At 46.0% G+C, this 22,194-nt stretch overlaps 1 protein-coding gene and 1 long non-coding RNA gene across 2 annotated transcripts in view; one reads left to right on the forward strand and one right to left on the reverse strand.

The window, feature by feature from the left end:
* Positions 1-12,612, reverse strand: part of LOC141056333 (uncharacterized) — a 51,575-nt gene extending 38,963 nt beyond the window's left edge. The window contains exon 1 of the long non-coding RNA XR_012221611.1: positions 12,553-12,612. This is a non-coding gene — a long non-coding RNA (uncharacterized lncRNA). The remainder of the gene's footprint in view (positions 1-12,552) is intronic.
* A 6,158-nt stretch (positions 12,613-18,770) lies between these two features.
* Positions 18,771-22,194, forward strand: part of PDCD4 (programmed cell death 4) — a 72,759-nt gene continuing 69,335 nt past the window's right edge. The window contains exon 1 of the mRNA XM_073553102.1: positions 18,771-18,918. The gene's annotated coding sequence lies outside the window, so the exon portion shown is untranslated. The remainder of the gene's footprint in view (positions 18,919-22,194) is intronic.

The raw sequence follows: 22,194 nt of genomic DNA on the forward strand, positions 1-22,194 counted from the left end.
TAGATGCGTACTTCAGAACAGCAGGACCTGAAGCACGTGACTGCTAGGGGCGTGGCCTAAACTCCAGAGAGCTAGGAGCTGCAAGAGAACTCCTAGCAGGGTAACTGCAAGACAAAGTTACCAGGGGGCATAGACATGGAGGATAGTCAGGACGTAGCCAATGAGTCACACACAGAGATAGCTGCAAGGTTCAAGAGGGGCGAGCAGAGAGTAGTCAGGTCACAGGCAATGAGTCATACACAGAGATAATAACGCAGTACAAAATCAACAGGCAAACTCACAATGGGAAACAGAACCAGGTCAGAACCATATAAACAAGCTATAACAACAAACAGGCACACAGGGGTCAGCACACTAGGCCCAAGGCAAAAGTATAACTGGCAGGGATTGAAGCTTCCCAGGGGTTTAAGAAGCTCTCCCAGAACCAGAAAGAGGCCACAATCATTAACCCCAGGTGTGCAGGTCAAAACCTGCACCGAGCTCCAGACATTAACCCCAGGTGTGCAGCTCAAAAACCTGCACTGGGATCATGACACCCAGTCAGCGATCGCCAGCACCTTCTTAGGATCCATACGCAACCCCTCACAGGACACAATCAACCCCAAAAAAGGCAGTTCCTGTACAAAAAAAGAACATTTTTCCAATTTAGCGAACAATTGGTTCTCCCTGAGTCTCTGGAGAATTGTCTGTAGATGTTGCAAGTGAGATTGGCTGAGCCAGTGCGCGTGTCCTGAGAAAAACGAACTGTGCTCAAAGATACCTGTGGAGCGGGCAGCAGCCGAGTAGATGCGTACTTCAGAACAGCAGGACCTGAAGCACGTGACTGCTAGGGGCGTGGCCTAAACTCCAGAGAGCTAGGAGCTGCAAGAGAACTCCTAGCAGGGTAACTGCGAGACAAAGTTACCAAGGGGCATAGACAGGGAGGATAGTCAGGATGTAGCCAATGAGTCATACACAGAGATAGCTGCAAGGTACAAGAGAGGCGAGCAGAGAGTAGTCAGATCACAGGCAATGAGTCATACACAGAGAGGGTAGCGCAGTACAGAATCAACAGGCAAACTCACAACGGGAAACAGAACCGGGTCAGAACCATATAAAGAAGCTATAACAACGAACAGGCACACAGAGGTCAGCACACTCGGCCAAAGGCAAAAGTATAACTGGCAGGGATTGGAGCTTCCCAGGGGTTTAAGAAGCTCTCCCAGAACCAAAAATAGGCCACAATCATTAACCCCAGGTGTGCAGGTCAAAACCTGCACTGAGCTCCAGACATTAACCCCTGACGTGCAGCTCAAAAACCAGCACTGGGATCATGACAGTGTTTAGAGGCAACCTCCAAGCAGTATGGCGTCACTGCCTGTTGCAGGAACTTTGTCCTGAGCGAGAAGGGGGATCCTACTCTTCCCCCCTTCTGGTGCTCCCAGCGAGCCAATTTCCCCTCTTTCTATAATCCTGCCTTTGGAAAGGGCGGACCTCTGAAGGGAAACCTTTTGTCTTTCCACGGGACTGTTTTTTAATGTCGGTGGCATTCTCCAGTGTTGTATCTAAGACCGGTCCAACTACTTTCCTGCCTGAGAAGGTATGGCACCTAACTTATTTTTCGACTGGTAACCCTTGACCAGATTTTCATCCATAAGGCTTGGTGAGCCGTCTTGGGTAAAGAATTATTCCTGGCCGCAAAACACACCAATTCGGGTGAAGCGTCCAACAGGAATCTAGCTGCAACTCTCACAGGGGAAGGTCCTCTAAGAAATCACTTCTAGGGGTTTTCCCTGTAACTTGGTGCTCTAACTGGTCGATCCTAGATACATGGATCCGGTGACCGATGTGCCCTATTTGCCGCTGCCGACCCAAGCCCTCTTTAGGAGCCTGTCGGCCTCTTGTCCCTAGGTCTTTTGGGACTAGAGGAATCTTCAAAGGGAATTGAAGTGTTCCTTGACACCCTGCCTTGGGGTGTCGATCCTAGGAACTCCATCCCAAGTGTTAACCTGGTTGACGGTAGGCGAGCCTAAAGTCTCAAGGGACCACAAGCCGCTTCTCAGCGTCCTCCATTCCTCTAGAATGATTTATACTCGTCCGATGACCAAACGGACTCTCATCATGGCCGCTTAGCGGCTGACACCTGACTAGCGCAGTCCGCTCAGCCTAACACCTCTTAGTGTGGGGTGGATGACTGAGAAGGTAGCAGTCCTAGGACGGAGGTGTGGATCTCCTTTCTGACCCCTGCGCATCTCAGCAAAGAAAGAGGCCTATTCGCCCCTGACGTGTATGACCCGCGTGATCTGCGATTGCGGACTTGTCCGCATGTGGGATAGGTGTATTAGGCGTCGGGTTTCCCCCACTGCACAGGGGGAATCTCAAGCCCTGTCCTCTGCGGTCTCCCATTCCTTTGCAGCCCCAGAGATTCCTGCTCAGCAGAAACGCCGCAAAATGCAGGACCCGACACTGCAGGCTGGTCCGGGTCCCGGCCCAGGCTCAAGTTGCTTAGCGGCCGCCACCTGACGAATGCACTGAAGCTCAGGCTAGAATGCCCGGTGGCTAGGCGTCCTGACAAATGCAGTCATGCTGGCACAGACGGGCATTTTATTAGATCTGCCTGGTTTCCTGGAGGTTGATGCTGCAGGAGTCGGTGTTGTCTTTTGCCATCATAAAGCACAGGAGCTTTTTGGTTAAAGCTCCTGTCTTTCTTAAGTCATGTCCATCACGCCCACAACTTACAGACATTGGTGGTTCAGGGTGATCGCTGGCGGTGTCCCGTCTGGCCGGCCCGCCCCGCGTCCTACCTTGCCTTGAGTGGGTCGATTGATCCTCACGCCGTCTGCCGCTCCAGCCGCGTCACTCCGTTCCCACGCTGGGATGCCACCGGAAGCTGTCATCTGGCGCCCGGAAGTGATGCAGCCCTGGGGATGATGCGGCATGTGACGGCGGGAGCCGAGAGTCCCGCTGAGGGGAAGCGGCACCGAGTCCCGGAGCAGCGCTCCACAGGACGCCTGGCGGAGAACTCCCCTTAGGTGGGTGCCGCCCCGGGCCATCTGACGGGAGGATTTGGTGTTTTGACCCCGATCCCCCTGGCCCTCCGGTAAGCTTCTTCTGCCGAATGCCGCGGCTCTCTTCCTCCGCGGCGCTCTCGTGCCTGTCCTTACAGGGACAGGAAAAACACTGGGGTGTGAGAGTGGGAGGGGACCTTTTAACCTCTCGTGCATTTCCTGTCCCTATAAGGATGAAGGAGGGACAACCCCCCCCCCCCCCATGGTGCTGTCAGGATAGGACGTCCTGGAAAGTAGGTTTACGCTCCAATACCAAGGGATCGCAAACTCAAATACACAGTGGCCAAAATTAAAAAATTGGACAAAAGTTGCGGGCCAACTTTGATATTTATTAACAAAACGTCTACAATTGAGGAAGTTTTTCTTATCATCAAATATAACTGTAAACCTTTTCATATGAAAACAAACTTAAGTTTTGCCTAAACATTGAATCTGAAACAAGCAAAGCTTAAAGGGAATCTGTCGCCATCTAAAGGCAGCATAGCATGGGGGAAAAGACCCTGATCCAAGCTATGTATCACTTACTGAGCTGCTTGATATAATTTTGATAAAATATATGCTTTATTTGTTGCAGATCTAGCAGTTATCTGAATAATGAGCTCTGTATAACCCCACCCTCACCACTGATTGACAGCTTTCTGTCCATGTACAATCAGTGGTGAGAGCAGGACTATACAGAGCTCATGAACATGCTTGACTACCTGGCAGCAGGGTTACTACATTAGTCCTCTAATAATAATCTCCAGCTGATAATAGTGATAAGGTAATGAATTAAAATTACATTCCTAATTTGCCATAAATAGATAAGATTATTTGATATACCGTATTTTCCGGCGTATAAGACGAACCCCAACTTTTCCAATTAAAATATAGAGTTTGGGATATACTCGCCGTATAAGACTTCCGGGTCACAGATGCAGGGAAAAATAGTGGCGCATGCGCAGTAACGATTATATGCTTTGCCCACAGTTTGGCAAAGCATACTGCGCAAGCGCCGGAGGCCTTTGCAATGCGCAAGCGCTGAAACAATACGTGAACGCAGGAAGAAGAAAGAAGAAATGCGTAGAGCAAGACAGGGAGGGGGGGAGCAGGTGAATAAGCCCCGCCCATCGGACCGGACTGCGCCAATTTACATACATCTGAACCGATATAAAAAAAGGTATTTATGCATGAAAGGTGTGGGGTCAGGGGGAAGCAAAAGTACTAAGAGAATCCTTACGTGACACACAATTGAATATCATAGAATCATAGAATGATAGAGTTGGAAGGGACCTCCTGGGCCATCTGATCCAACCCCCTGCTCAAAGTAGGATTCGCTAAATCATCCCAGACAGATGTCTGTCCAGCCTCTGTTTAAAGACTTCTGTCACTTCTGTTTGAAGACTTCTGTCACCCCTTTTTTGAGATATATTATATGATATCTCAAAAAAGGGGTGACAGATTCCCTTTAAATCGTGGCATGAGCGCATCGGCTCAATAGAATACCTGTGCGCAGCTTGTAGAGGAGAATGGGAGTGCATGCTGATGTAAGTAGAAGAGGAGGGAACTTCCAGCTCAGGTGAATGCTGGTGAAGAAGTGCGTCATAGCTGGGGAGCGCGTTACCATGAGGTGTGTTTTAAAAAAACTTTCAAGTAACCAGGGAGCATTGCCAGACAGGAAAAGCGGAATTGGCATTATTAGCATTCGCCGTCTACGTGTGGGCCAGCTCCAGTAGACATTTGGTATTTTCTCAGGTCCGACGCCGAAATCTGTCCCGCAATGTAATTATATTTGGCCAGCCGAACTGAGTTTGACATGTATGCTCTGGAGAATCCTACACCTTTGTTTGCAGGACTTCAGAGGCACCAGCAGTTTCATATACCTGTTTTCTGCTTTGTAATGGTATTTAAGCAGTTGCTCTCTTAGTTCACGTTCACACGTTCAGTATTTGGTTAGTATTTCACATCAGTATTTGTAAGCCAAAACTAGAAATTGGTGAAAAATGCAGAAGTGGTGACATGTTTCTATTATACTTTTCCTCTGACTGTTCCGCTCCTGATTTTTGATTCTAAATACTGATAAAAAAATACTGACCAAATACTGAATGAACATGGCTATAATCCGATGAATTTGACTAGCAGAAACTTTCCTCATTATGCCTATATCTGCACGGACCCGCCTGTGCGTTGCATCAGGCACAAATTTCTTCACAGTATGATGATTATGCTTAAAGTAAAACTGTTGTTTTAATTTGTATTTCATACATCAATTTTACACATGAAAATAAGAATGTTTGCAATATCGCTTATCAGAGAAATTGCTTATTTCTCTTCCAGGATTGATCCTTCTCAACATTCTTAACTCTGGTGTAAAATATGTATTCGGTGAAGACAGACTTTTAAATTTTTGAGATAGGAGATGGAAGTAAGCGTTTTTTTTCCTTCAGTATGTACAGGTATTCATTATGAAAACTAGGAGGAAGGTCACTGTGGGACCTGTCAGCAGTCTGCATTATGATTACCCAAGTAGAGCACCACATAACGACCTACCCTCCAGCACAGATATATCATTAACACAAAACTGAAAATTAAGATTAAAAAACAACCACAACACGGATTTCATCAACCAAGGTATCATTTTAATCAATATAACGGAGCCGACCTGACACTGTAGTGTTGTGAGTTCATTTTCCCCTTCATTACTGAGGCCCGAGGAACTCCCTCTTCTGGTGAAGAAAGGTAGTGAGCCTGATTGTCAAACACCTGAGGCTGATTATGATGACTGGCTGAGTGGAGTTACGGACTGGATATAAGGCTGTCGACGCCCTTCTGCCCTGCGGGTGATTTCTCTGTGGGATCCTTGGAGACCAGTCTGAATTCCTGCTCCTCCAAAGCTAAGTTTGCTGCTCTGCCTTTTGCTTTTGTGTTTTGACTTTGTTTTTAGCTTTGTTTTTCTGGATTTCTGCCATTCCCTGCTGGGGTGTGCTGAATTCATTTAGCTCTGTCTTCTGAAAATACCTGAGTGCTGATTTAGTTTTTGAAGCCTAGCTGCTTCAGGGCCTTTTTCATATCAGCTGGTTGGCTTATGTCTTTGATAGGGTTTTGGCAGATTGCAGACAGCAGCCTTCCTGTCCTTTCCTATCTAGGTAGTTTTGGGGCCCCGTCTTTGCTCAGTCTATCTTTCTGTCTGTGTTAGTATTTTCATCTTGCTTCACCGTCATTATATGTTGGGGGCTGCCTATTGCTTTGGGGTCTGCTCTGGGGCAATTTAGATTTCCCCTTTCTTTCTTTAGGCCTATGTATTTCTCCGGCTGTGATCGAGGGGTCTAGGGCATCGTAGGAACCCCCCACGGCTACTGCTAGTTGTGTTGATAGGTTCAGGGGTCTGCAATCTGATAGTTGCCAACTTCTCTGGTTTACTGGACTTAGCTTGTATTTCTGCTTTTGTCTCCTACGGTGACTCATTCATAACAGAATCACCCGCCTCACCGCAGATTCTAGGGTACTCAGTAGCAGGAAAGAATTGTAAAAAAAAAAAAAAAAAAGTGTGTATATTTTTTCCTCTATATCTCTGAGGCCGTAGGGGGAATTTTTTTTTCTCTCAATGGAGATAAAGCAATTGTCTGATCGTGTGGAGCAGCTCGCTGCGGAAGTGTGGGGAATTTCCGCCTACCTTGCTCATTCACATGCTGCTGAACCAAAGATTCCTACACCTGATGTATTTTTTGGGGATCGGTCTAAATTTTTGAATTTCAAAAATAATTGTAAATTATTTTTTGCCTTGAAGCCTAACTCGTCAGGGAGCTCCGCGCAGCAGGTTAAAATTGTCATCTCTTTGCTGCGTGGCGATCCCCAGGATTGGACGTTTTCTTTGAAACCAGATTATCCTATTCTGACTAATGTGAACGCATTCTTTCAAGCTTTGGGGTTGTTGTATGACAAACCTAATGCCATTGATCAGGCTGAAAAGACCCTGCTGGCATTGAGCCAGGGTCGTGATTCTGCAGAATTGTACTGTCAAAAATTCCGAAAGTGGGCAGTACTTACTACCTGGAATGATAATGCCTTGGCTGCTCTCTTTCGGAAGGGGTTGTCAGAAGCCGTAAAAGATACTATGGTGGGATTTCCTGTTCCCTCTGGTCTTGACGATTCTATGTCATTAGCCATTCAGGTTGATCGGCGTTTGCGCGAACGCAAAGCAGCACGAGAGGTGTTGCCACCTGTTGAACAAATGTCTGAGCCTATGCAATGTGATAGTTTTTTCCAGAGAGCAGCGTCAGGAGTTCAGAAGGCGTAATAAGTTGTGTTTTTTCTGTGGAGATGCCTCGCATATTATTTCTGTCTGTCCCAAACGAGAGAAACGCTTTGCACACACGTTTTCTGTTGGGGCTGTTCAACCTAAGTTTCTTCTGGCTATTACTCTGATCTGCTCCCTGTCCACATTTTCCGCCAAGGCTTTTGTGGATTCGGGAGCAGCCCTAAACCTAATGGACTTGGATTTTGCTAAACGTTGTGGATTTCCGATGACACCTCTGCAGACGCCTATCCCTTTGAGGGGAATTGATGCTACTCCTTTGGCTAAAAATAAACCCCAGTTTTGGACCCAGGTGGTAATGCGGGTCGCCCCAGACCATCAAGAAAATTGCAGATTTCTGGTGTTGCATAATCTGCATGATACTATTCTGGGGTTTCCCTGGTTACAGATTCATAATCCAGTTTTGGATTGGAAATCTGTGTCTGTGGTGAGTTGGGGTTGTCGGTGTGCCTTTAGTGAGGCTCCGGTGTTTTCCACCTCTCCTCAGTCGCATGATGTTCCTGATTATTTGGCGGACTTTTATGATGTATTTAGTGAGAATGAGTCTGCGTCTCTGCCTCCTCATAGGAGTTATGACTGTGCAATTGAACTGAGCCCGGGGTGTAAATTTCCCAAGGGTCGGCTCTTCAATTTATCTGTACCCGAGCACGAGGCTATGCGATCCTATATTAAGGAGGCGATGGAGAAGGGTCATATTAGACCATCCTCGTCACCCTTAGGTGCCGGTTTTTTTTTTGTAGCCAAAAAGGATGGATCATTAAGACCTTGTATTGATTATCGTGCCCTCAACAAAATTACTGTTAAATATCAGTATCCTTTACCCCTGATTTCTGATCTATTCTCCAGAGTTAAAGGTGCTTGCTGGTTTACCAAGCTTGACCTCAGGGGGGCGTATAATCTTATTCGCATTAAGCATGGGGATGAATGGAAGACGGCGTTTAATACTCCGGAGGGACATTTTGAGTACCTGGTGATGCCTTTTGGGCTCACTAATGCCCCTTCTGTCTTCCAGCGCTTCATGAACGATATTTTCCGAGATTTTGTCGATAAATTTTTGATTATCTATCTGGATGATATTTTGATCTTCTCCAAGGATTGGGATTCTCATGTGGAACATATTCGGACTGTGTTCCGGATCTTGAGGGAGAATTCCCTGTATGTCAAGGGATCTAAATGCCTTTTTGGAGTACAGAGGATTTCTTTTTTGGGATTTATTTTGTCCCCGTCAACTATTGAAATGGACCCGGCCAAGGTACAGGCCATTCACGATTGGGTTCAGCCCACTTCTTTGAAGGCCCTCCAGAAGTTTTTGGGTTTTGCTAATTTTTATCGGAAATTTATAGCAAAATTTTCTAGTATTGCCAAGCCATTGACTTATTTGACTAAAAAGGGTGCTGATGTGTTAAATTGGTCTCCGGAGGCTGTTTCTTCCTTTCAGGAGCTGAAGCGAAGATTCACCTCCGCCCCGGTTTTGCGGCAACCTGATGTCTCACTTCCATTCCAGGTAGAGGTGGATGCTTCTGAGATTGGTGCAGGAGCTGTTTTGTCCCAAAAGGATCCTGTAACATCTAAAATGAATCCCTGTGCTTTCTTTTCCCGAAAGTTCTCTCCATCTGAACGTAACTATGATGTGGGGAATAGGGAACTGTTGGCCATGAAATGGGCATTTGAGGAGTGGAGACATTGGTTGGAGGGAGCTAAGCATCAAGTCATGGTCCTCACTGACCACAAGAATTTGATTTACCTAGAGTCGGCTAGGCGCTTGAACCCTAGACAGGCTAGGGGGGCCTTGTTTTTTACACGTTTTGATTTTGTGGTTTCTTTTCTTCCTGGAACAAAGAATGTCAAGGCAGACGCCCTCTCTAGGAGCTTCCTTGCTGATTCTCCTGTGGTGACCAAGCCTGCTACCATCTTAGGCGAAGGGGTAGTTCTTTCTGCCATCTCGCCCGATTTGAGACGTGCTCTAGAAGAGTTCCAGGAGGACAAACCTGAGCGTTGTCCCAGTGGAAAGTTGTATGTTCCTGACCAGTGGAAGAAGAGAGTGATGTCTGAAGTTCATTGCTCTGCTTTGGCTGGTCATCCAGGTATTTTTGGTACTAGAGATCTGGTGAGTCGGTTTTTTTGGTGGCCCTCCTTGTCTCGTGATGTCAGGAATTTTGTGCAGTCCTGTGAGACGTGCTCCCGGTCTAAATCGTGTTCTCGCTCTAGTGGGTTGTTGATGCCTTTGCCTGTCCCCAAGAGGCCATGGACCCATATTTCAATGGATTTCATCTCTGATATGCCTGTCTCTCAGAGGATGACTGTTATTTGGGTGATTTGTGATAGGTTCTCTAAGATGGTTCATCTTGTACCACTCCCTAAGTTGCCGTCTTCCTCTGAGTTGGTGCCCCTGTTTTTACAACAGGTGGTTCGTTTGCACGGGATTCCTGAGAACATTGTATCTGACAGAGGAGTCCAGTTTGTGTCTAGATTTTGGAGAACTTTCTGTTCCAGGCTGGGAATTCAGTTGTCCTTCTCCTCTGCTTTTCACCCGCAGACCAATGGGCAGACAGAGAGAACAAACCAAACCTTGGAGTCATATTTGAGATGTTTTATTTCTGCTGATCAGGATGATTGGGTTTCATTTTTGCCCTTGGCCGAATTTGCTTTGAATAATAGAGCTAGTTCTGCCACTTTGATGTCACCTTTTTTTTGTAACTTTGGGTTTCATCCTCGATTTTCTTCAGGGCAGGTGGAGCCCTCTGCCTGCCCAGGTGTTGACACTGTGGTGGAGAGAATGCACCAGATCTGGGACCAAGTGGTGGATAAGTTGTCTCTCTCCCAGGAGAAGGCCCAGCGGTTTTCCAACCGACATAGGACCATTGGTCCCCAGTTTAAGGTTGGTGATATGGTGTGGTTATCATCAAAAAATATTGCTATGAAGGTGGCTTCTCCAAAGTTTAAGCCTAGATTTATTGGACCTTACAAGATTGTGGAGATTATTAATCTGGTCTCTTTTCGTTTGGCTCTTCCTGTCACATTTAAAATCCATAATGTGTTCCATAAATCTTTGTTGAAGAGGTTTGTTGAACCTGTTGTTCCGGGGGTGGCACCTCCAGACCCTGTATTGGTTGAAGGTAACATGGAGTATGAGGTAGAGAAAGTACTGGATTCCCGTCTGGCTAGACGGAGACTCCAGTATTTGGTTAAGTGGAAGGGTTATGGTCAGGAGGATAATTCCTGGGTCTCTGCCTCTGATATTCATGCCAAACGATTGGTGCGTGCCTTTCATCGGGCTCACCCTGATCGCCCTGGTGGCGTAGTTGAGGGTTCGGTGACCCCTCCTCAAGGGGGAGGTACTGTTGTGAGTTCATTTTCCCCTTCATTACTGAGGCCCGAGGAACTCCCTCTTCTGGTGAAGAAAGGTAGTGAGCCTGATTGTCAAACACCTGAGGCTGATTATGATGACTGGCTGAGTGGCGTTACGGACTGGATATAAGGCTGTCGACGCCCTTCTGCCCTGCGGGTGATTTCTCTGTGGGATCCTTGGATACCAGTCTGAATTCCTGCTCCTCCAAAGCTAAGTTTGCTGCTCTGCCTTTTGCTTTTGTGTTTTGACTTTGTTTTTTGCTTTGTTTTTCTGGATTTCTGCCATTCCCTGCTGGGGTGTGCTGAATTCATTTAGCTCTGTCTTCTGAAAATACCTGAGTGCTGATTTAGTTTTTGAAGCCTAGCTGCTTCAGGGCCTTTTTCATATTAGCTGGTTGGCTTATGTCTTTGATAGGGTTTTGGCAGATTGCAGACAGCAGCCTTCCTGTCCTTTCCTATCTAGGTAGTTTTGGGGTCCCGTCTTTGCTCAGTCTATCTTTCTGTCTGTGTTAGTATTTTCATCTTGCTTCACCGTCATTATATGTTGGGGGCTGCCTATTGCTTTGGGGTCTGCTCTGGGGCAGTTTAGATTTCCCCTTTCTTTCTTTAGGCCTATGTATTTCTCCGGCTGTGATCGAGGGGTCTAGGGCATCGTAGGAACCCCCCCACGGCTACTGCTAGTTGTGTTGATAGGTTGAGGGGTCTGCAATCTGATAGTTGCCAACTTCTCTGGTTTTCTGGACTTAGCTTGTATTTCTGCTTTTGCCTCCTACGGTGACTCATTCATAACACTGTAGGTTACTGTGCACAATCCTGCTGACAGGTTCACAAAGCACTGACCTGGCCATTGGACCATTGTCCTGCAAACTTATTCATTCATCTCGGACAAATACGGAACTGTTCTTTTTTCTTTAGACACTTGTGAATCTAAATCCCCCATACACATTAGTCTATTGTCAACTGCACCTACCAATAGCATTTCCATTAGACTCTGAAAGAATCTCGCCCCAGCACTTTGACAAAATCACATTGTCAGATTGTTTTGCGCATGCCTGTGCTCTTAGAATTCCAAGAGCTACCTAACATAAGTATTGGCAGGCACAAGACCATTAGGTATTGTCTGTCTGATATGACAGAACTGGAGGGTCAATTAGATGACAGTGGTAGGGGTCTCTAACTGCTGTGGTAATTAGCATCTAATAGGTTAAACTACTGGGATCATAGTCATCTAGTGGTGTCACCTCAATCCATTCCATACATCAATTGTGCATATGTGATGTAACTATACGTCATTCATGTATTCTCAGGAGGTTAAGCTGTGTCCTCTGCACAGATGAAGGCAGGCAGAATTTTATCATGTACTTGTATGATAGAGGGACAGTCAGTTGGGGATTTGGAGTTTTGCACTGGAGAAATGCAGATCTAGTTCACTATAGTAACTATCACCCCACAATAACTAAAACAATACAATTTCGTCAAGTCACCTTTCCCATATGAAGACCAGGTTCACATAGCGTTAACACAGCCCCTTCAACGCATAGCGTTGATGGGCTGTGTTAACGCTATAACATAACGCGATATGCATTATGTTATACCACTAGCGCTGAAGCTTCATCAGCGCTAGCGGTGACGGAGCCTCAGACGCTGCAGCCCGCGTCTGAGGCTCCGTCAGTGAATAACGGCACGTCGCGAACGCGTGCCGCTTTACGGCATAATTCGCGACGCGCTACATTATGGGGGTCTATGGCGGCGTTAACGGACTGCGTTACACCGCGGTGTAACACAGTCTGTCAGCGGCCTGCCTTAAACGCAGTGTGACCCCGCCTTAGAAAAATTTTGTATTAAAATAATGTAATGACTAACCTGTTCTGCATGTTTCAACGATGTCTTGTCTTCATAGAAGAAAAAGGAATTGATCAGTCTGTAAAGATTGAAATATAAATAAAGTTACAAATGATCTCTTCACCCCCAATTTTTTATTTTCCCAAGGGTAACAGGAGAAATTGGACCCCAAAAGTTGTTGTGCAATTTGTCCTGAGTATGCTGATACCCCATATGTGGGGGTAAACCACTGCTTGGGCACATGGCAGAGCTCGGAAGGGAAGGAGCACCTTTTGACTTTTTCAATGCAGATTTGGCTGGAATTGAGATCAGACGCCATGTCGCGTTCGTGGAGCCCCAGATGTGCCTGAACAGTGGAAATCCCCCAAATCTTACACCAACCCTAACCTCAACACACAGCTAACCCTAATCCCAACCTTAGCCATAACCCTAACCACAAACCTAACCCTAACACACCCCTAACCCTAATCCCAACCCTAACCCCAACTCTAGCCCCAACCCTAACCCTAACTTTAGCCCCAAACCTAACTTTAGCCCAACTCTAACCCTAATGGGAAAATGGAAATAAATACATTTTTTAGTTTATTATTTTTCCCTAACTAAGGGTGTGATAAAGGGGGGTATGATTTGCTATTTTTTTTTTTTTTATCACAACGGAGGTACCGGGGGTGGATCGGGGGACCCTATTTCTCTCTCCTCTGATGTGCGATAACATCAGAGGAGAGAGAAATTAAATGGAAAATCTGATATTTTTTTTTGCGGTTGCCGTTATACAGTTAATAACAGCGATTGCAACACCGGGTTGGTAAAAATTGACACAAATCATGTTCTCTGGGGTCTCGGCTATCCCCGGCAGCCGAGACCCCGGAGAAACTCCAAAGCTGGGGGGGCGCTATAACCTTAAACCTCAACACCGTTAAAAAGCGGCGCTGTGGTTTAAATACTCTTAAATGCTGCTGTTAAAAGGAGTATCAGCAGTTATTAAGGGGTTAAATGTAACTCTCATCATTCTCCCCTGCTTGCGCTGATTGCTGGCAGAGCAGGGGAGAATGATGAGAGCCGTGTTCAGCACCCGGCTCCGGGGAACAGAGCTTACTGCAACGCTTCTTCCCTGGCGCCCGTCCTTGTAGTACTGATGTGGCACACACATGCCACACGTGTGCTGTATTAGCCTATGTGCACACTTTGCGGAACTCACGTGGAAGTTACCGCGGGAATTCCATTTTGTGGGAAAACCACATTTTAAATTCCCGTGATTTTCCAGCGGAAAAACTAGTGATTTGCAAGCGTAATTAGCTTGCAGAATGCTAGCGTTTTCCAAGCGATCTGTAGCATCGCTTGGGTAACTGATTGACAGGTTGGTCACACTGGTCAAACACAGTGTTTGACCAGTGTGACCAACTTTTTACTATTGAGGCTGCCTATGCAGCCTCAATAGTAAAAAGATCTAATGTTAAAAATAAAAAAATAAAAAATCGTGTTTTTCTCACCTTCCGACGTCCTGCACAGCGTTCCCGATCATCACGATGCTCCCGTTCCCAGTAATGCCTAGCGAGACCTTTGATGACGTAGCGGTCTCGCGAGACCGCTACGTCATCACAGGTCCTTGCCGTAAGGCATTACTGGGAACGGGAGTTGGCGGGAGCATCGGTAAGGCTGCGCGGGACGCTGGAAGGTGAAGATAACCCAATTTTTTATTTTAATTCTATTTTTTACAGGGATATGGTACCCACAGCCCCGAGGACAGTCTCCTCTCCTCCACCCCCTGGGTACCATCCGCAAATGTTCTGCTTACTTTTCGCATGGTGGGCACAGCCACATGCGGAAAGTAAGCAGAACAATGCATTCCTATGTGGGCGGAATCGCCGCGATTCCGCAAAATTAGTGAGCATGCTGCGTATTTTTCCACGATGCGAATCCGCCGCTGGAAAATCCGCAGCATTAGCGCAGCATTGCGGAATCCCATAGGATTGCATGGGATGCTGTTTTTTTGCGTTTTCGCAGCAAAATCGCGCGTTAAAAACAGCAGCAAAAACACGCAACGTGTGAACGCAGTCTTACACACACGGACACTAACATCTCCGGTACCGGAAATATCAGGACGTGTGAAAGAGGCCTTATAGCGGGTTTTTTTTGTTTGGCAGCTGTCACATACTAAAAGACCCTTTTTATCGCAAAAAATAGTTTTTGCATCACCTCATTTTGTGAGCTATAATTTTTCCATATTTTGGCCCACAGAGTCATGTGAAGTTTTGTCTTTTGCGGGACAAGTTGACGTTTTTATTGGTACCATTTTCGAGCACGTGACATTTTTTGATCACTTTATATTCTGACTTTTGGGAGAGAAAATGAGCAATTCGTGAATTTCTTTTGGGCGGGGGGGGTATTTATACCGTTCGGCGTGTAGTAAAATTGATAAGGCAATTTTATTATTTGGGTCAGTATGGTTAAAGTGATACCTCATTTATATAATTTTTTTTATGTTTTGGCGCTTTTATATATTAAAAACTATTTTGTAGAAAAAATTAGTTTTTTCATCGCTTTATTCTGAGAGCTATAACTTTTATATTTTTTTGCTGATGACACTGTATGGCGGCTCTTTTTTTGCAGGACAAGATGACATTTTCAGTGGTATCACGTTTATTTATATCCGTCTTTTTCATTGCGTATTATTCCACTTATTGTTCAGCGGTGTGATGATAAAGCATTGTTGTTTGCCTTTTTTTATAGTGTTCACTAAAGGGGTTAACTAGTGGGACAGTTTTATAGGTCAGGTCGTTACGTACACGGTGATACCAAATATGTGTACTTTTATTGTTTAAATTTTTTTTCTTTCATTCAAATATTTATGTATTGATAGAATAAATGATTTTTAGTATTTTTTTAAAATATCTTTACAATTAGTTAAAAAATTTTTTTTTTTTACTTCATTCTAATTTTTACACTATGTCCCACTATGGGACAATCATTTTTTGCAGGCCGATCGCTTCTACAGCATGCAGATGAAGCAGCATCTGCATGCTATAGAAGCTGTAAGCGCTGCACTTACTGCACACGGACCTCAGAGACTTCCTGACATGACAGCGCATGACAGTTTCTCAGCTCTGGTAACCTGGATGTCGTCATGACATCGGGTTACCATAGCAGCGATCGGGACCTCGCGTCACGTGATCCAAAGGCAGAGGGGCTGTGATCCAAAGGCAGAGGGGCTGTCAGTCCTCTGCCTGCTCCCGGAATGCTGCGATTGTGTTCGATCACAATATTCCGGGGGTTAAAGTGCCGGGAGTGGTCTGTGACCGCTCCTGTCACTTAGTGCCGGCCGATCGCTGTGACGTACTATTCCGTCCATGGTCATAGGGGCCCGGCGCACATGGATGGAACAGTAGGTCTCATGTCAGGGAGGGGTTAAATATGCGTTCACGTATTGTGAACACATATTTGATAGGGATCCAAAAGAGTTGGCTCCTTTTGGAGAGCTGAGCCAGATCACCAAAAAAAAGCCCATCACTAGACCTCAGTGCAAGTCTATGAGAGCCAGAACGAGGGCAGAATGATTGGTTAGCATCATACAGGGAGGTGGGAGGAAAAACAGGTACACGCCCAGAGTGATGACTGTCTGATGACAACCACTTGGACTACACAAAAGTTAAAGCGATGGTCTGGCACCTAAAATGTCATTTCTAAATATTTTTTTTATACCTTAATCACTTTTTTAATTATCTTTATTACACAACACTTTACACTTCTACATACCAAATTTCCACCACAAGAGTCTTGTGCTGCACTCAATCCCTGCAGGGTCTATTGCCTCTCCTTGAACATGATGTGATCAGGAGGAAGAACTGCAGTTACTTACTACAATTTCTGTAATCAAACACCTCTAAAGATGTCCTGGTTCCATGACGCTAATAGACACTGGGGAGAAGTGATCGCAGCACCGTCTCCGTGCTTTTCTGAAACAAGCTGTCACATGGAGATGGCAGCAGGGAGAGTGACAGCGCCGCCCCAGAGCTTCTAGCACCACCCTCAAACGAATCGTCAACAGGGGGAGGTACTAGAAGCCATGGGTAGGCGCCGAGGTCACTCACATTGCTTCCATCTCTGCACCCTCTCAAACAAAACGTCACAGGAAGTGAGGAAAAAAAACATTAGGAATAAGCAGGACGGGGGAAGTGAAGGGTATTGTAAAATAAAGCAAATCATAAAAGTGATTAGGGTGTCAAAATAGATATTTGGAAAGGACATTTAAGTTACTGAACCATAACTTTAACTCATTAGGTGCCGAATACTTTCATGGCTAATATCTCCACAAACGAGATGAAAAAAAAAATCCCCAAAACATTTTATTCCGCTCTGCAGCCACTACGATATCGTGTGCCCGACTCAACGTTGGCAAAACTAAATGTACAATTAAAATAAACAACAGATCACACAAGCGCTTACCAAGAAATAAACACTAAGTCTAAGTGCAGACGGACTTTTTAGCCCTGCGGATTTTTCCGTGCAGAATGGAAGAAATCCGCAGGTCAAATGACCTGCATTTTTCCTGCGGATTTCTTCCATTTTTCCTGCGGTTTTCCCCCTGCAGATTTGGAGACAGGGGAGATGGAAAACCGCACAAAAGTAACATGCTGCGGATTTTGTACCGCAGGAAAACCGCGCGGAAAAATCCGCGTCTGCACAGCGTTTTTTTTTTTTCCATTGATTTTAAGGCTACTGTACATCACAATGCGGATATGCAACGTTTCTGCGCGGTAAAATTCGCTGCGGATCCGCTGCAAATCTGCATCGTGTGCACACAGCCTAATAGTTCCCCAGCTGCTAGGTTTAGTGTAGGTCGGTGTCAGCCCACAGTTTTAAAACAAATCCAAAACAAACAAAAAGACCTGCGCTAAAAGGATTAAATAGAGGCTGCAAAAGTGGACAAATGATGTACAAAGGCACCACCTAAGTTACCATGTATCCATTCAATAAAGGTGCAAACTACAAATACCATAGATAATCGCACATAAAACAATAGCACTAAATACTCATCCTCAAAGAAACCAGCAAAAAAGGGGATGATGGTGAGAGCTGCAGAGGATGACGGTACCTTTATTGAATGGATACATGGTAACTTAGGTGGTACCTTTGTACATCATTTGTCCACTTTTGCAGCCTCTATTTAACCCTTTTAGCGCAGGTCTTTTTGTTTTAAATGTACAATTATTTAACCCGTAGGGCGGAAGAAAAAAAAAACTTTTTTTATTGGATTTTTTATTTAAAAACATGTGACCCAAAATTGTATCAATAAAAGGTTAACAGCAAAAAAAACAAACAAACAGCGACGGGGCACTGAAAATAAAAGTTAACAGGTTTTAACTTTTAACAACTATAAAAAAAATTAAAACTTGCTAATTACCGCCATGAAAATGCAGCAAAAACCCCGAAATGTGAAAACCAGATATAACAGGGGCTGCGACTACAGGCGATCTGAGGGCGCGTCTTCGTCCCGAGGGCGCGTCTTCGTCCCCTGAGGGCGCGTCTTCGTCCCCTGAGGTCGCGTCTTCGTCCCCTGAGGGCGCGTCTTCGTCCCCTGAGGGCGCGTCTTCGTCCCCTGAGGGCGCGTCTTCGTCCCCTGAGGGCGCGTCTCCGTCCCCTGAGGTCGCGTCTCCGTCCCGAGGACGCGTCTTCGTCCCCTGAGGTCGCGTCTCCGTCCCCTGAGGTCGCGTCTCCGTCCCCTGAGGTCGCGTCTTTGTCCCCTGAGGTCGCGTCTTTGTCCCCTGAGGTCGCGTCTTTTTCCCCTGAGGTCGCGTCTTTGTCCCCTGAGGTCGCGTCTTTGTCCCCTGAGGTCGCGTCTTTGTCCCCTGAGGTCGCGTCTTCGTCCCCTGAGGGCGCATCTTCGTCCCCTGAGGTCATACCTGACAGAATTTGCTTTCTCTACACACCTCATTACTAAATAAATCATTTTAAGCCAAATCTGAGGTAAATTCTCCTCAGGAAGACACCATCATTAATCATACATGTAGCATGTGTCTCAAAAAAAAAAAAGTTCCTCTTCCTGAGTCAGACATCGCACGTGTGACCTGATGAGGAGCTCCGGTGGGAGGTGTCGTGTCACCGTGACACAAAATGGCGGCACCTCCCTCTCCAGTCACAGCGGCAAATCCCGCCTTTTCTCAGCCTTCACGTCAACAACAAACCCTTCCTTCTCTCCGCCCATAGACACAGTCTCCGACAAAGCTGATTGGCGGATATCACCTCACGCCTTCTAGCTTCCACCAATAGAATCAGGCTCCGCCTCTGACACGTGACATTGTTGCTGGGCAGACGTTTTTGAGGGAGTTAGAAAAAATAAAAAAAAGATCAAAACAAAAACAGAGTTGGAGGAGAGAGAAGCTGAGCGAGGTGAGTGCGGGGCTGCGCGCTGCTGTGAGGGGCTGCACACACAGTGAGGAGCTGTACAGTGAGGGGCTGCAGGCGGCTGTATACAGAGGGGTGTGTCTGGGATTTCCTGTCACACCGCTGTATATCAGGCTGCCTGTAATGTACACACGTCTGTAATCAGGGGACTCAGCAGTGGTGGGACTACAAGTCCCAGCAGGGCACCTACCGTTTAACCCCTTCGTTGCTACATCCGGTTTTCACTCCCGTGTCATTCGCACCGTTTCCGTTTTTCCGTCCCCAGCAGCAGGATTCGTGTTTTTTTTTTTTTTTTGTTGCGAGACGAAATTTTGTAGGACGCCGATTGTTTTACCGTGTAACGTGCCGGAAAACGGGCGAAAAATCCCAACCGGTGACAAGTCCGTAATTCTGCCGCGTTCTTTAGCTTCACTTTTGTGTGGTGGGAATAATGCGGCGGCGGCGTCACCGAGCGGTGGAGAAACCCGCACCTTCATTAACATCTATAGTCGCCACTTTCTGAGACCTGTAACCTTGTTACTTTTCCGTCCACACAGTTTTTGGGGTAGAGACGAGATTTTTGGTCACTTTTTGTTACATTTTGGGGGAAGGTGCGGTGTCATAGAAAATAGCTAGAAATGCGGATTTTTCTGCAAAATTAATGAGCACGCTGCGTTTTTTTACCGAGATGCTTTTTTTCCCGCGGGAAAAAAACCACATCAATATACACAAAAAGTGCAGAATTCATTAAAATGAATGGGAGGCTTCTTGTAAGCAGTTTTGCCGGTAAAAACGCTTAAAAAAACCACGTGTGCACACAGCCTTATGGCCACGGCAATACCAAATGTTTATTACTTCATGTGAAAAAGGAAATCAAATATTTTGGGAAGGAAAAAAAAAAAAAAAATTAAAATATTTTATATATAAAATATAATAGATTTACAGTCTGATACCAGAAGTTTCCATCCACTATATAAAAAGACACATCTGCATTTTTTTTTTCTCAATATCTGACATGAAACCAGAAAAAAACTTTCTCGTATTAGGATTACCATAATTATTTGCCAAATGCCAGAATAGTGAGAGAATATTTTAAGGCATTTTTATTACTTACTGCAAAGTCAAAAGTTTCCATACACTAAGATTACTATACCTTTTAACAATTCTGGACTGGGCCCATATGATGATGTTGTGCTTGGAAGCTTCTGATCGTTTTTTTGGCAATATCTGAGTTAGGCCGGGATCACACATGAGAGAAACTCGGGACTGGTCTTGCATATTAATAACCCGGGAGCTGCCGCCGACACTCGGATCGGAGCGTGCGGCCGCATAGCGATACGTGCAGCAACACGCTCGGCTCCTGAGTGCCCCAGGTATTAACATGCAAGACTCGTCCGAGTTTCTCGCATTTGTGATCCCGGCCTTAGAGACATACCTGTGGATGTATTTTAATGCACACCTGAAACACTGCTTCTTTGTGTAGCATCATGGGAAAGTCTCAAGAAATCAGCCAAGATATCAGGAAGAGAATTGTGGACTTGCACAAGTCTGGCTCATCCTTGGGTACAATTTCAAGATGCCTGAAGGTTCCTCGGTCATCTGTACAAACAATTATACGCAAGTACAAACAAGATGGGACTATCCAGCCATCATACCGCTCAGGAAGAACACGGGTTCTGTGTCCTAGAGATGAACGTGCTTTGGTCCTACATGTGCATATCAACCCAGGGACAAATGCAAAAGACCTTGTGAAGATGATGGCGGAAGCTGGTAAGATTGTGTCAATATCCACAGTGAAGCGAATACTGTATCAACATGGGCTGAAAGGCCACTCTGCCAGGAAGAAGCCATTACTCCAAAAAGAAACATTAAAAAACAAGACTAATGTTTGCAAATGCAAACAGGAACAAAGTCCTTAGTTTTGGAGACATGTCTTGTGGTCTGATGAAGCTAAAATTGAATTTTTTGGGCATAATGACCATCGTTACTAGAGATCGTTACCGGATGTTCGGGTTCAGCCAAACAGTTACAAAAAGTTTAAGTACCAGAACAGTACCTGGACCCAAATTCCGGACCACATTCACTTGAATGGGGTGCCCGGACATCCAGTGTCTGCCACACTGTCTTGTGCATGACAGCATGGCAAACACCGCTTGTGAAAATCATCACCGCTTGTCAGGTAATCGCGGTTCCCACGCTGTCAAATAACAGCATGAGCCCACAGCTGTGATTGGAAGTATAAAGTTTATCTCTGGTGACTGATGTCGGCTGTTGGGACTATTGCTCTCATCAGGCGACACCTGATGCCGCTAATAACAATGAGCAGGAGTGGCTGCGCTGTAAATAAATATAAAAAAAATTAACGGAGTGGGTTCACCTATATTTTTGATAACCAGCCAGGTAAAACTCACAGGTGTGGCTGCAACCCTAAGTTGTCAGCTTCAGCAAGGCTGGTTATTCAGAATAGAGCGTTCCCCATGCCGTATTTGTTTCTTTATTTAAAGGGAATCTGTCACCCTTTTTTTCGGCTTGCAGCTGCCGGCATAGACATCGGAGGCTTATCTACAGCATTCTGTAATGCTGTGGATAAGCCTCCGATGTAACTTGAAAGGTAAGAAAAACACGTTATATTATACTCACCGGGGTGGGCGGTCCGGTCCGGTGGGTGTTGCGGTCCGGTCCGACGCCTCCCTTCTTCATGCGATGACGTCCTCTTCTCCCGTCCTGTAATGGCTGCGGCGCAAGCGCACTGCTCTGCCCTGTTAAGGCAGAGCAGAGTCCTGCAGTGCGCAGGCGTCTGGAGAGGTCTGGCGCCTGCACACTGCAGAATTCTGCTCTGCCCTCAATAGGGCAGAGCAGTGCGCATGCGCCGCAGCCATTACAGGACGGGAGAAGAGGACGTCATCGCATGAAGAAGAGAGGCACCGGACCGGACCGCCCACCCCGGTGAGTATAATATAACGTGTTTTTCTTATCTTTCAGGTTACATCAGAGGCTTATCTACAGCATTACAGAATGCTGTAGATAAGCCCCCGATGTCTATGCCGGCAGCTGCAAGCCGAAAAAAAGGGTGACAGATTCCCTTTAAATAATAAAAAAAAAAGTGTTGGGTCCCCCTCATTTTTGACAACTAGCCAAGCTAAAGCAGACATCTGGGGCTGGTATTCTTAGGCTGGTAAGGGGCCATGGATATTGGCCTCTTCCAGCCTAAAAATAGCAGCAACCCAGAAAAGGCACATCTATTAGATACACCAATTCTGGCGCTTTGCCCAGCTCTTCCCA

The sequence above is a fragment of the Dendrobates tinctorius genome, unplaced genomic scaffold (genome assembly GCF_039654945.1).
Source record: "Dendrobates tinctorius isolate UK_male_01 unplaced genomic scaffold, ASM3965494v1 ptg000196l, whole genome shotgun sequence".
NCBI classification, from domain to species: Eukaryota; Metazoa; Chordata; class Amphibia; order Anura; family Dendrobatidae; genus Dendrobates; species Dendrobates tinctorius.